This window comes from Bubalus kerabau, chromosome 7 (assembly GCF_029407905.1).
Source record: "Bubalus kerabau isolate K-KA32 ecotype Philippines breed swamp buffalo chromosome 7, PCC_UOA_SB_1v2, whole genome shotgun sequence".
NCBI lineage: Eukaryota > Metazoa > Chordata > Mammalia > Artiodactyla > Bovidae > Bubalus > Bubalus kerabau.
In genome coordinates, this window is record NC_073630.1 from 23,243,055 (window position 1) to 23,259,074 (window position 16,020).

A 16,020-nucleotide genomic window follows, 5' to 3' on the forward strand; every position below is an offset into this window, starting at 1 on the left:
CTCTTTCTTTTGTCCTGTTATCATTTCTTCTAAGGGATTCTTGCCCACAATAGTAGATATAATGCTTATCTGAGTTAGATTCACCCATTCCAGTCCATTTTAGGTCACTGATTCTAAAATGTTGTTCACTCTTGCCATCTTCTATTTAACCACTTCCAATTTACCTTGATTCATGGACCTAAATTCCAGGTACCTATGCAATACTGTTATTTACAGCCTCAGACTTGACTTCCATCACCAGTCACATCTTGGGTGCAATCTCAAAAATGACAGAATGATCTCCATTTATTTCCAAGGCAATCCATTCAATACCACAGTAATCCAACCAGTAATGCTGAGGACGCTGAAATTGAATGGTTCTAAGAAGATCTACAAGAATTTCTAGAACTAATACTCCAAAAAAGACGTCCTTTTCATTATAGGGAACTGGAGTACAAAAGCAGGAAGTTAAGAGATACCTGGAGTAACAAGCAAATTTGGCCTTGGAGTACAAAATGAAGCAGGGCAAAGGCTAACAGAGTTTTGCCAAGAGAACACACTGGTCATAGCAAACACCCTCTTCCAACAACACAAGAGAACACTACACACATGGACATCACCAGGCAGTCAATACCAAAACGAGATTGATTATTTTCTTTGCAGCCAAAGATGGAGAAGCTCTATACAGTCAGCAAAAACAAGACCGGGAGTGGACTGTGGCTCAGATCATGAACTCCTTATTGCCAAATTCAGACTTAAATTGAAGAAAGTAGGGAAACCACTAGACCATTCAGGTATATGACCTAAATCAAATCCCTTATGATTATACAGTCGAGGTGAGAGATAGATTCAAGGGATTAGATCTCATAGAGTGCCTGAAGAACTATGGAAAGAATCATGACATTGTACAGGAGGCATTGATCAAAACCATCCCCAAGAAAAAGAAACACAAAAAAGGCAAAATGGTAGTCTGAGGAGGCCTTACAAATAGCTGAGAAAAGAAGAGAAGCTAAAGGCAAGGAGAAAAGGAAATATATACTCACTTGAATGCAGAGTTCCAAAGAAGAGCAGAGAGAGATAAGAAAGCCTTCCTCAGTGATCAAAGCAAACAAATAGAGGAAAACAATAGAATGGGAAAGACTAGAGAACTCCTCAAGAAAATTAGAGATACCAAGAGAAAATTTCATGCAAAGATGGGCACAATAAAGGACAGAAATGGTGTGGACCTAACAGAAGCAGAAGAGACTAAGAAGAGGTGGCAACAATATATAGAAGAACTACACACAAAAAAAATCTTCATGACCCAGATAACCATGATGGTGTGATCACTCACCTAGAGCCAGACATCCTGGAGTCCAAAGTCAGGTGGGCCTTAGGAAGCATCACTGCAAACAGAGCTAGTGGAGATGGAATTCCAGTTGAGCGATTTCAAATCCTAAAAGATGATGCTGTGAAAGTGCTGCACTCAACATGCCAGCAAATTTGGAAAACTCAGCAGTGGCCACAGGACAGGAAAAAGTCAGTTTTCATTCCAATCCCAAAGAAAGGCAATATCAAAGAATGTTCAAACTACTGCACAGTTGCACTCTTCTCACATGCTAATAAAGTAATGACAAATTCTTGTCATTTATTTGTAAAGACAAATTCTTGTCTTTATTTGTAATGACAAATTACAAATGAAGTAATGTCAAACTTCAACAGTATGTGAACCGTGAACTTCCAGATGTTCAAGTTGGATTTAGAAAAGGCAGAGGAACGAGAGATCAAATTTCCAACATCTGTTGGATCATAGAAAAAGCAAGAGAGTTCCAGAAAAAACATCTACTTCTGCTTTATTGACTACACCAAAGGCTTTGACTATGTGGATCACAAAAAACTGTGGAAAATTCTTCAGGATATGAGAATACCAGGCCACCTTACCTGCCTCCTGAGAAATCTGTACAGGTCTAGAAGCAACAGTTAGAACTGGACATGGACAACAGACTGGTTCCAAATAGGGAAAGGATTACATCAAAGCTGTATATTGTCACCTTGCTTATTTAATTATATGCAGAGTACATCATACAAAATGCCAGGCTGTATTAAGCACAAGCTGGAATCCGGATTGCTGGGAGAAATACCAATAACCTCAGATATGCAGACGACACCACCATTATGGCTGAAAGTGAAGAAGAACTAAAGAGCCTCTTGATGAAAGTGAAAGAGATAGTGAAAAAGTTGGCTTAAAGCTCAACATTCAGAAGACTAAGATCATGGTATTTGGTCCCATCACTTCGTGGCAAATAGATGGGGAAACAATGTAAATAGTGGCAGACTTTATTTTTAGGGGCTCCAAAATCACTGCAGATGGTGACTGAAGCGATGAAATTTAAAGACACTTGCTCCTTGGAAGAAAAGCACAGACATTAATTACTTTGCCAGCAAAAGTCTGTCTAGTCAAAGCTATGGTTTTTCCAGGAGTTGTGTGGATGTGAGAGTTGGACCAAAAGAAAGCTGAGCACCGAAGAACTGATGCTTTTGAACTGTGGTGTTGGAGAAGACTCTCAACAGTCCCTTGAACTGCAAGGAGATCCAAACAGTCAATCCTAAAGGAATCAGTCCTGAGTATTACTTGGAAGGACTGATACAGAAGCTGAAACTCCAATAATTTGGCCACCTGATGCAAAGAACTGACTCCTTGGAAAAGACCCCGATGCTGAGAAAGACTGAAGGCAGGAGAAGGGGATGACAGAGGATGAGATGGTTGTATGGCATCACCGACTCGATGGAAATGAGTTTTAGCAAGCTCCAGGAGTTGGTGATGGACAGGGAAGCCTGGCATTTTGCCGTCCATGGGGTCGCGAAGAGTCAGACACGACTGAACGACTGAACTGAGCTGAACTGTTGTCATATATATTACATCATTATGTTTAAGCCCCACAATTCAGTGATAATTTTATTTTTAAAAAGCATGTATCCTGTAATGAATAAGGAAATTAAAAAATGGTTCAGTTCTCTATATTTCCTCAGGTACCATCTCATGTGCTCTTTATTCCTTCCTATAAATGTGACTTGTGGTCTTGCTTCATTTTCTTTCAGCCTGAAGAATTTTCCTTGTAATTTTAGAGAATATATGCTGGCAATAATTCCCTCAATTTTTATCTAAAATTACCTTTATTTTGCCAATATTTTTGAAATATATTTTGCTAGATATATAATCCTGGCATAACAGTTTTTTCTTTTAACATATAAAATTATTCCATTATTAGCCCTGTTCTCACTTATGTAATGTGTCATTATTGGCTGCTATTATCATAATTATCTTTTTGTCTGGTTTTTAGTAGTTCTGTTGTGTTCTATTCATGTATGATTAGTTTTTTAACTTATTCTTGGAGTTTACTTTGTTTCTTGGGTATTTAAGATTATATTTCTTGGACTAAATATGAATAATTAAGATCATTTTTTCTTTGATATTATTTCTATCCTATTTTCTCTCTCTTCTTTTTCTCTGAGATTCTAATTATACATAAATTAGTGTGCTTGATATTACTAATATTAGGATCTGTTATTTTTGGTTTGAATATTTTTCTCTGGGTTCTTTTGGTTGAATATTTTCTTGATCAGTCCTCTGATGATTTACTACGTCATCTTTAATCTGCCAGTAAGTCATCTATTATATTTTTTTATTTCAATGTTTTACATATTAGTTCTTTAATTTTCACTTAGTTCTTCTTTGTAGTTTTCATTTTCTGCTAATATTTCTCACTCATTTTTTTAAAATATTTTCTTGAACATATAATGCCTGCTAATTCCAACACCTGCATAATCTCTAGGTTGTTTTATAGTGACTATTTTTAATTACGTGCCTTGTTTTCCTCTTTTATTCACATTTCTCTGAAAAAAATTTAACTTACATTCTAGAAATTGAGGATCTTCTATACAGACACTGGATTTTGTTATCTTCCTCTAAGGAGTGTTTATTTTTGTTCTATCAGGTATCTTTACTGGACTCAAATTCCAAACTGAATCTCTTCTGTAGAGGGCAGCAGAAGAAATTTCTACTATTCTTTCAGCCTTCTAGATGATACTTTTCCCTGTGATCTCTGGGTTCTCTCTGTCTCCCTCAAGCGCATTCCAGGTGCCAGCCAAGGATTTTGCAAAAGTGTACTTAAAGAGTTTGGGTCTTCCCCTTCTGTGGTTTATTCATTTTGAACCTTTTTATCTAACAACTCTGAATTCCATCCTCTGACTCTTTGAGACAGTAAAGCTGTGGTTCTCTGCTCTTGTATTCTAGCTACCCCATGCCACACTCTCATGAGAAAAGGATTTTTTTTACATGTGTATATAGTATATATTCAAGAGTGGATAATTGTTACTGTGAGAGGTTCCGTCCAATACAACATCTCTATCTTATTTGAAGCAAAAATTCTCACTTTGTGGCCTCTGAATATATTTATTTACTTATTCTTGGTATTCAGAAATACATTTTTAAACTACTCGTTTTTATATTGGCAGAAGTTTTATAATGTCCAGAATATTCTGAAAATAAAAGTTTCTAAACTACTTTTAGCTTGATAATATGGTATGGCAGTATTATAATGTACTTACCTCAGGAAAAAATTAAATTTCTATAAAGCATTCCTATAACTTGATTTGAACATTACTATGTTCTAGAGTGAGCACCAAGGTAAACTATTTGTGAAGCAGACAATCAACTACATGTCGAAGGTGTTTCAGAGTAAGTTCTCTCTAACATTGCATTTCCTACCTTATAGCCCCTTCATGATCTAGAGACAAAAACCTTTCCATAAATACTGACTAACAGTAATAATGGAAACCTTAAACTTGTAAAATGTAGACATCTGTGGAAATGTGTGCCTTCTACTTACTTATAGATATAAAACCAAAATATACTGTGATTATTCACAACAAATGAGTTTAACACTGAATTTTTGAAACTTGAAACCCAGTTTTATTTTAAAGCAGATTGTAGGAACAAATCTAAGAGATATCAGTAGTTAAAAATTGAAAAGACCAAATCCTTTGAGTGCCACTTTAATCCCAGATCAAACGAGGACGGCTGGTCCAAGAACTATAATCGATTTCATTTAAACACATCAGAGCAGTGTCGTGATTATTTCCATACTTTGCTGAAAGAGGAGGGAATGTGTAGAACATAAATGTTCTTCTTAGAGCTAATTGTACCATGCCCAGATTGAATCAGCATTTCCAACAATTTCTGTATTTATTTTCCACGTTTTTAATACTCTTTGTCCCCCAGGGCTAGAGTTACCCAGCATAACTCGTCTTACTTTACTGCAAGAATGCGTCTACTGTTGCATAGGAAAAGATTTCTCCTCACAACAGCACTACTCATTTACATGCTCCCTTGTTCTGGAAAGAGTTGTGTGGTAGCTTGGTGTAAGGGGACATTGCAGCCATGTAATAGGAGCCTAGGTGTACTGACGCAATCTGGGTTGCAGACCTCAGAGCACATGGGGTGGGAGGTTGTGAGCAATGGCAGATCAACACTGGAATGGGCAGGACACCTCCTCCCATTCCCCTTTTCCTGACACCCTTTGAGAGCCACAGTGGGGCTGCCAAAGTCAAGGCACTGTTCAGCAGTCTGAAGAAGGAGCGCCAGTGCCGTGTTGTCAGGAAAACCAAGCTGTCTCCTCTGGAGCTGACTCAGATACTGTAAGCTCCTTTAGAAAATGAGAGCTCAACTCTCGCCTGTCATTCAGTAAGAATGGTTTCTTCAAATTCTGTCAGTCAGGAGTGATGTCAGGAATGCAAACTCAGCCCTTTCTCTGCCTGTGTGGTTACGAGACAGATGTGGAGGGAGGTCTGTGAACAAGGCAGCTCTGTGCAGAGCTGTGAATTAGAAGCTCATCTTCAGAACAGTTTCCTCAAGCTCCTAACACTGTGTGTTCCAGTGTTCTCCCTGGCAAAGCCCAACTCAGGCTTATTTCCCACCCTGTCAAAACTGACCTTGATCATTTCCCAATTCCTGGAGCCCTTCTCCCTTCCCTGTTCTCTACATAAGGCTGATTAACCTGTTTGGAAAAAAAAATTTTTTTCCCATGGCAGCACTATTTATAATAACAAAGACATAGAAATAATCCAAGTGCCCATCAACAGACGACTAGCTTAAGAAGAAGTGATATATATAATATACATATGTATATTATAGAATATCACTCAGCCATAGCAAAGAATGAAATATTGCCATTTGCAGCAACATGGATGAACCTAGAGAATATCATACTAAGTTTAAGTAAGTCAGACAGAGAAAGACAAATATTATATGATATCATACTGGATGCTTGGGGCTGGTGCACTGGGACGACCCAGAGGAATGGAATGGGGAGGGAGGAGGGAGGAGGGTTCAGGATGGGGAACACATGTATACCTGTGGCAGATTCATTTTGATATTTGGCAAAACTAATACAATTATGTAAAGTTTAAAAATAAAATAAAATAAATAAAAAAATAAAAAATAATACGAATGGATCTGTATACAAAACAGAAACAGACTTATAGAAACCTAACAGGGTTACCAAAGGGGACAAGCAATAGGGGTGGGATAAATTAGAAGTATGAGATTAACAAACTGCTACACATAAAACAAGTAAATAACATTTACTGTAGAGTTCAGTGAACTATACTCAATATCTTACAATAACCCATAATGAAAAATAATCTGAAAAAGTATATATATAACTGGATCACCCTGCTCTATATCCAAAAATGACACAGCATTGTAAATCAATCACATCTCAATTAAAAATTATGTTACTTTAGCACCATCATTATCATTTTAATTCTCATGAGTTAAATATCATGTATATTTGCAAAAAAGTATTTTGAGCCTGTCATTTTTGGTATCTTAACCATAAGACTTGTGTGTGTTTGGGGTCCAATGTGAATTGTTCATGGCCCTAAAGGGACTAAAACAAACATTTATGGTCCTCCCTCACTTTCTCCTAACCCCTCTTTTTTTTTTTTAATTGAATTATAGCTGATTTGCAATGTTGTGTTAACTTCAGCAAAGTGATTCAGTTATACATACATTTTGTTTTTCGTATTCTTTCCCACTATGGTTTGTCACAGACTCTTCAGTATAGTTGTTTAGAAAATTATTAATAAAGATTTATATTCATGGTTATGTAAGCATTGGAAGGGAACTTAGAGCCTCTTTATCTTCACAGTCTCATTTTACAGATTACAGACCTTGTCTGCATGTGACCATGTAATTACATGAGAGGGGAGGGCAATAGGTTATGTTTATTACAATTACTATGAAATCATATGTAATTAAACAATTAGTTGAAATTGAAAAATGGCAGATAGTGAGAGTTATTACTAGGGAACATTGATAGAATAGCTACCCAGAGACCTCTCTCATACCTGATATATTTTTTAAATTATTATGGCAATACAGACTGTTCTTAGCTTGCATAATCTCATTGCTACAAGTATCAAACAGTTAACTAAATTCAGGGCTTACAGAAGACTCAAGTGGAAAGCTGAGTGTCAGTGTGTTAATTAATAAAGAGAAACATAACTGTCAAGTAGACTGGGAAGAATCATCGATGTTGTAAAGAGTATGATATAGCTGAAATTAATAACAGTAATAATAAAATTTAAACATTAATAGAACATTATGTGCCAGGAACTGATTGATATACTTTACAAAACATGTCATCTAAGCTTCTCAACAATGTTATAAAGTAGATACTATCATTGTTCCCATTCCAGAAATAAGGAAGTCAAGAAACTTGACCATGACCATATAGCTAGTAAATGGTATAGTTGGGTTGTGAACCCAGGTAATCTGGTTTTACCCACTCTTTAATAGTGCCTTAGTAATGGTTCAGTAAGCACAAAAGAGGAACATATATTTAGACACCTGATTTACATTTTTTGGTGGTTGGGATAAGGAGCAAACCAACCCTAGTCTATCCCAGGAAGGGGGGCATTTGCCAACATCTGCAGGCATTTTCTTGAGAAACCTATATGCAGGTCAGGAAGCAATACTTAGAGCTGGACATGGAACAACAGACTGGTTCCAAATAGGAAAAGGAGTACGTCAAGGCTGTGTATTGTCACCCTGCTTATTTAACTCATATGCAGAGTACATCATGAAAAACGCTGGGCTGGAAGAAGCCCAAGCTGGAATCAAGATTGCCAGGAGAAATATCAATCACCTCAGATATGCAGATGACACCACCCTTATGGCAGAAAGTGAAGAGGAACTCAAAAGCCTCTTGATGAAAGTGAAAGAGAAGAGTGAAAAAGTTGGCTTAAAGCTCAACATTCAGTAAATGAAGATCATGGCATCTGGTCCCATCACTTCATGGCAAATAGATGGGGAAACAGTGGAAACAGTGTCAGACTTTATTTTTCTGGGCTCCAAAATCATTGCTGATGGTGATTGCAGCCATGAAATTAAAAGATGCTTACTCCTTGGAAGAAAATTTATGACCAACCTAGATAGCATATTGAAAAGCAGAGACATTACTTTGCCAACAAAGGTCCATCTAGTCAAGGCTATGGTTTTTCCTGTGGTCATGTATGGATGTGAGAGTTGGACTGTGAAGAAAGCTGAGCGCCGAAGAATTGATGCTTTTGAACTGTGGTGTTGGAGAAGACTCTTGAGAGTCCCTTGGACTGCAAGGAGATCCAACCAGTCCATTCTGAAGGAGATGAGCCCTGGGATTTCTTTGGAAGGAATGATGCTAAAGCTGAAACTCCAGTGCTTTGGCCACCTCATGTGAAGAGTTGACTCATTGGAAAAGACTCTGATGCTGGGAGGGATTGGGGGCAGGAGGAGAAGGGGACGACAGAAGATGAGATGGCTGGATGGCATCACTGACTCAATGAACATGAGTCTGAGTGAACTCTGGGAGTTGGTGATGGACAGGGAGGCCTGGAGTGCTGAGATTCATGGGGTCGCAAAGAGTCAGACACTACTGAGCGACTGAACTGAACTGAACTGCAGACGTTTTGTGTTGTCATTACTGGAAGATGAGCTACTACTGGAATCTAGTAGGAAGAGTCCTGGAACGGTGTTAAACACCCTGCAAAGCACAGGATATCTGCCAACAAAAAAGAATTACCCAGTCTAAAATGTCAGTAGTCCTGGAGCGGAGAAACCCTAGTATAAGGCAGTGGGAGCTGTATCCCACTCCACAATGGAAATCGTGCCCCATTGGGTCATTCTTGAGGGGTTCTTGGGTCCAGGTGCTCTGTTGTTTATAGCACTGCGCTTGGATGTGCATTTCAAATTTGCCTTTCTGACTTGCATTTTTCCATATTCTAAAATGGTTAATTCCCAATATATTCAATAATTTGTCTCATTAGATATAATTTAAAAAATTGTGTGCCCTTTCCATTCGCTCCCAAAGTTATTTGCAACTCTAATGCTGAAACTATCAAATTAGTTACAAATACTGAATCCATCTACATGTTTCATGTGATTTAAGCCAGAATTCTGTTTTTTCATAGGCAAAGGTCACATTTTTTTCACTGGGATTGAAAATTGAAAACAAAACTCAGAATGATCATGAGCACCTTACTAACATTTAACCTAGGATATTTCACTCATGTAATCTATTCCATGCTACTTTTTCTTATCCAGACTGCAGATAAACTTTTCTGATTAACTCAGAGCCAAATCCCAGAGAGTTTCTGAATATCATTTCTTGAAATTAGAAGAGTCTCTAGTGTGGAGCAGAGGTATCATGGTCTGGGGATTTCTGCCTCTGACCCAGAACTATGATATGAAAAAGAAATATACAGATTTGGGTGTTTTTTTTAATCCTTTTAGATACCAAAGTATGAATTCTTCTGATGAAAGCTGCTAACTTTCACTTCTCTTGTGTGTTGAAAGAGGGTGTTTATAAACAGTGCATTTTCTTGGCAAAACTCTGCTAGCCTTTGCCCTGCTTCATTTTGTACTCAAAGGTCAAATTTGCCTGTTACTCCCGATATCTCTTGACATCCTACTTTTGCATTCCAGTCCCCTATAATGAAAAGGACATATTTTTTTGGAGTGTTAGTTCTAGAAGGTCTTGTAGGTCTTCATAGAAACATTCAACTTCAGCATCTTCAGTATTGCTGGTTGGGGCATAGACTTGGATTGCTGTGATATTGAATGGATTGTCTTGGAAATGAACAGAGATTATTCTGTCATTTTTGAGATTACATCCAAGTACTTAATTTCTGACTCTTTTGTTGACTATGATGGCTACTCATTTCTTCTAAGGGATTCTTACCCACAGTAGTAGATATAATGTTCATCTAAGTTAAATTCACCCATTCCAATACATTTTCTCTTCTCTTCTCTTCAACACACAAGAGAAGACTCTACACATGGACATCACCAGATGTCAATACCAAATCAGATTGATTTTATTCTTTGCAGCCAAAGATGGAGATACTCTATACAGTCAGCAAAAACAAGACTGGGAGCTGACTGTGGGTCAGATCACGAACTCCTTATTTCCAAATTCAGATTTAATTTCTAAAAAGTAGTGGAAACCACTAGACCATTCAAGTATGACCTAATTCAAATCCTTATGATTATACAGTGGAAGTGACAAATAGATTCAAAGGATTAGTTCTGAGAGTGCCTGAAGAACTATGGACGGAGGTTCACGACATTGTACAAGAGGCAGTGATCAAGACCATTCCCAAGAAAAAGAAATGCAAAAAGGCAAAATGGTTGTCTGAGAAGACCTTACAAATAGCTGAGAAAACAGGAGAAGCCAAAGGCAAAGGAGAAAAGGAAAGATATGCCAATTTGAATGCAGAATACCAAAGAACAGCAAGGAGAGATAAGAAAGCCTTCCTCAGTGATCAATGCAAAGAAATAGAGGAAAATAATAGAATGGGAAAGACTAGAGAGCTCTTCAAGAAAATTGATACCAAGGGAACATTTCATGCAAGTTCAGTTCAGTCATGTAGTCATATCTGACTCTTCAATCCCATGGGCTTCAGCACACCAGGCTTCCCTGTCCATCACCAACTCCCAGAGCTTACTCAAACTCATGTCCATCTAGTCAGTGATGCATCCAACCATCTCTTCCTCTGTCATGCCCTTCTCCTCCTTCCTTCAATCTTTCCCAGCATCATGCAATGATGGGCACAATAAAGGACAGAAATGCTATGGACCTAAGAGAAGCAGAAGAAATTAAGAAGAGGTGGCAAGAATACACAGAAGAACTGTACAAAAAAGGTCTTCATGACCCAGATAACCATGATGGTGTGATCACTCACCTAGAGCCAGACATCCTAGAGTCCAAAGACAAGTAGGCCTTAGGAAGCATCACTGTGAACAAAGCTAGTGGAGGTGGTGGAATTCCGGTTGAGCTAAATCCTAAAAGATGATGCTGTGAAAGTGCTGCACTCAACATGCCAGCAAATTTGGAAAACTCAGCAGTGGCCACAGGACAGGAAAAGTTCAGTTTTCATTCCAATCCCAAAGAAAGGCAATGCCAAAGAATGCTCAAACTACTGCACAATTGCACTCATCTCGCATGCTAGTAAAGTAATGCTCAAAATTCTCCAAGCCAGGCTTCAACAGTATGTGAAGCGTGAACTTCCAGATGTTCAAGTTGGATTTAGAAAAGGCAGAGGAACCAGAGATCAAATTTCCAACATCCTTTGGATCATAAAGAAAGCAAGAGAGTTCCCGAAAAACATCTATTTCTGCTTTATTGACTATGCCCAAGCCTTTGACTGTGTGGATCACAAGAAATGTGAAAAATTCTTAAAGAGATGGGAATACTAAACCACCTTACCTGCCTCCTGAGAAATCCATGTGCAGGTCAAGAAGCAACAATTAGAACTGGACATGGACAAAAGACTGGTTCCAAATAGGGAAAGGAGTACATCAAGACTGTGTATTGTCACCCTGCTTATTTAATTATATGCAAAGTACATCATGTGAAATGCCAGGGTGGATGAAGCACAAGCTGGATTCAGGATTGCTGGGAGAAATATCAATAACCTCAGATATGCAGATGACACCACTCTTATGGCAGAAAGTGAAGAAGAACTAAAGAGCCTCTTGATTAAAGTGAAAGAGGAGAGTAAAAAAGTTGGCTTACAACTCAACATTCAGACAACTAAGATCATGGCATTCAGTCCTATCACTTCATGGCAAATAGATGGGGAACAATGCAAACAGTTACAGACTTTATATTTTGGGCGCTCTAAAATCACTGGTGACTGCAGCCATGAAAGTAAAAGACACTTGCTCCTTGGAAGAAAAGCTATGACCAACCTAGAGAGCATATTAAAAAGCAGGGACATTACCTTGCCAGCAAAGGTCCATCTAGTCAAAGCTATGGTTTTTCCAGTAGTGTTGTATGTATATGAGAGTTGGACCATAAAGAAAGCTTAGTGCCAAAGATTTGATGCTTTTGAACTGTTGTGTCGGAGAAGACTCTTAAGAGTCCCTTGAACTACAAGGAGATCAACCAGTCATCCTAAGGAAAATCAGTCCTGAATGTTCATTGGAAGGACTGATGCTGAAACTCCAATACTTTGGCCACCTGATGCAAAGAACTGACTCCTTGGAAAAGACCCTGATGCTGGGAAAGATTGAAGGCAGGAACGGAAGGGGATGGCAGAGGATGAGATGGTTGGATAGCATCACTGACTCAATGGACATGAGTTTTAGCAAGCCCCGGGAGTTGGTGATGGACAGGGAAGCCTGGCATGCTGCAGTGCATGGGGTCACAAAGAGTCAGACACAACTGAGCGACTGAACTGAACTTTCCTAGCAAACACAAGCTTGTTACCAAGTTTTCTATGGGTTTTATTTAAGTGGAACTCGGGTGTCAAGGCTGTTTGACTTATATACTGGTTTACAATATCGTAGCCTTACATTTGTATAATATGTTTATATTTCTTAAGTTCTATTTTATTTAATTTCTATCATAATCCTTGGAAATAGGTATGAATTACCATCTGTATTTTCATATGTTTTCCTTATAAGCATATTTAAAGAACTCAGAAATACAAGAGTAAAACATAACACCAATCAGAGATATCACATTAGCTACTGGTTACATATGCAATGTGTGTGATAGTGTGTTAGTTGCTTAGTTGTGTCTGACTCTTTGGGACCCAATGAACTGTAACCCACCAGGCTTCCCTGGGCTTTCCTGGTGGCTCAGACAGTAAAGAATCTGCCTGCAATGCGGGAGACCCAGGTTCAATCCCTGGGTCGGGATGATCCCCTGGAGAAGGGAATGGCAACATGCTGCAGCATTCTTGCCTGGAGAATCCCATGGACAGAGGAGCCTGGTGGGCTACAGTCCATGTGGTCGCAAAGAGTCGGACACGATTGAGCGACTCCCACACACAAACACACAGGCTCCTCTGTCCATGGACTTCTCTAGGCAATAATACTGGAGTGTGTTTCCATTCCCCTCTCCAGAGGCTTCCTTCCATTCCCTTCTCCAGTGGCTTCCAGCAACTAAATTTTTCACGTTTTCACATATGCAATACTTTGTATTTTTAGCAAAAGTGAAGTCAAATGAATATAATTAATTGTAGCATATCTTTACTTAATAATATACAGTCTCTTTCCTATGTCAATATTAATTTTCTATTCAATTTATTGAATAGATGTTTAGTATCCTATTGTAGGGACTTACTTATATTGATTTAGCCAATCCCTTAATGAAGAACAGTTGATTTTTGGTACAGCTTGTCTTTCATTTAAAGAAATGTAATTATGAACCAATACTTTATGCATACATTTTTATGTATTTGTCTTGTTTCTTCGGTTTCTTATGTTTAAAATTAAGACCATGTTACCAAATTGCACTGAGAAAAGACTTAATCAAGAGTCTTAGCTGTTTTTGGTTCATTTCTTTATTCCCTTTCTAATACTAGAAATTATTAATCATGTAAATATTGGCCAATTGATATTTCCTATTACTTATCTTTTTCTTAATAATGTTGAACAACACTTCTTTTTTATAGGCAGTCTACACTTACACTTTTTGAAATTAACTTCCTAATCATTCCCAAATTTCTTCAGATTTTTCTTTCCCATTAATTTGATTTGTTTTCTTGACTGGTTTACAGGAGTTCTTTGTATCTTGCTGTGCTATCCTTAGTTGCTCAGTCATGTCCAACTCTTTGTGACCCCATGGACTGTAGCCCTCCAGGCTCTTCTGTCCATGGGGATTCTCCAAGCAAGAATACTGGGGTGGGTTTCCGTTCCCTCCTCCAGAGGATCTTTGCAACCCAGGGATCGAACCCAGGTCTCCTGCATTGCGGGCAGATTTTTATTGTCTGAGCCACCTGAGAAACCCAAGAATACTGGAGTGGATAGCCTATGCCTTCTCTAGGGGAATCTTCCTGACCCAGGAATTGAACTGGGGTCTCCAGCATTGCAGGTGGATTCTTTACCAGCTGAGCTACCAGGGAAGCCCCTTTATATCTTAGGGACAGTAAAATCTTTCTTATTATATGTTTCTAATAGCATCTTTGTCTTATAGAAAACAAGTAAGGTTTGAGGGGGTTAACTTAGGTATCCAAGGTACAAGTGTCAAAATCTTGACTAAATGCTAGATCTGATGCTATTTTTTTAACTCACCTTTGTCATTGTCTTTCTTAAATGAAGCAATTAGAAATACAATAGTTGCAAGAATAATTGCATTTTGAGGATGAATTCCTCCTGAGATATTTTTAGAGTGATTACTAGAATAATTATATGCTGCCCTATGGGAAACTAATATTTCTTGCTTTCTCCTGAAGACCATGTGCCTGATATAATTCCTGACACATAGTAGACATCCTATAAATATTTGTGAATGGATGAATTAGTATGCTGTATCCTGTGGTTTGAGAGATAAAAGACACAGTCTCCTCATTCAAAGAACTCCCAGTCTTGTGGAGGTGACGGATGAAAGACAGACAAAATGATCCAATATGGGATGCATGCTATCATGGAAATGAGCACATAGTCAATATGATACCTAAGTGAAAGTTAGAAATAATTGACAATGACTCTCAAATCCCCTTCTGCACATATATTAGCTAAGAGCACACTGTCTTACAATGTGACATTTTTCTTTAGAGAAAAGTAATGAAGTAATAAAAAGCACAGAGTCTTTAGAGTCAGATGCAGCTGAACTTAAGGTCTAGCTGTACTACTTTCTATCTGAATAAGATCCCTTCTGTGAACCTGAACATTTTTACCTATTGACATCAATTTGTTGTTTAGTCGCTAAGTCGTGTCTGACTCTTTTGCCACCCATGGACTGTAGCACACTAGGCTCCTCTGTCCATGGGATTTCCCAGGCAAGAATACTGGAGAGGGTTGCCATTTCCTTCTCCACAGAATCTTCCTGACCCAGGGATTGAATCAGTGTCTCCTGCATTGGCAGGCAGCTTCTTTACCACTGAACCACCAGGGAGGCCCTTGATATCAATAACAACGTCTATATCCTAGGTTATTAGGAGGACTAAACGACAATATATTCAAATGGCTTAGCTCTTAAAAAATGCTCTAGAGACACTGATTCTTTCACCTGTTCCTCAAACACATTGTGTTAAAAATCACCCATTTGAAAGGTAACCTGCTGCTTTATGTCAAAGTTTATACCTTTTAAAAAACTATTAATAGTTCATTATCTTATATTGGTCTCTTCTTAGCAGAACTTTGGACAGTCTGCAACAGACTTTTACCATGAGACTTCTGTCTTGCACAGAACAATTTAGAGACATAAAGTATATACTAAGAGTTTAAATTCTTCAAAAATATAAATAGTCTGTGACTTTGATGTTCCCAAGAACGTTCAGTTCAGTTCAGTCGCTCAGTTGTGTCTGACTATTTGTGACCCCATGAATCGCAGCACGCCAGGCCTCCCTGACCATCATCAACTCCTGGAGTTCACTCAGACTTACGTCCATCGAGTCAGTGATATCATCCAGCCATCTCATCCTCTGTCGTCCCCTTCTCCTCGTGCCCCCAATCCCTCCCAGCACCAGAGTCTTTTTCAATGAGTCAACTCTTCACATGAGGTGGCCAAA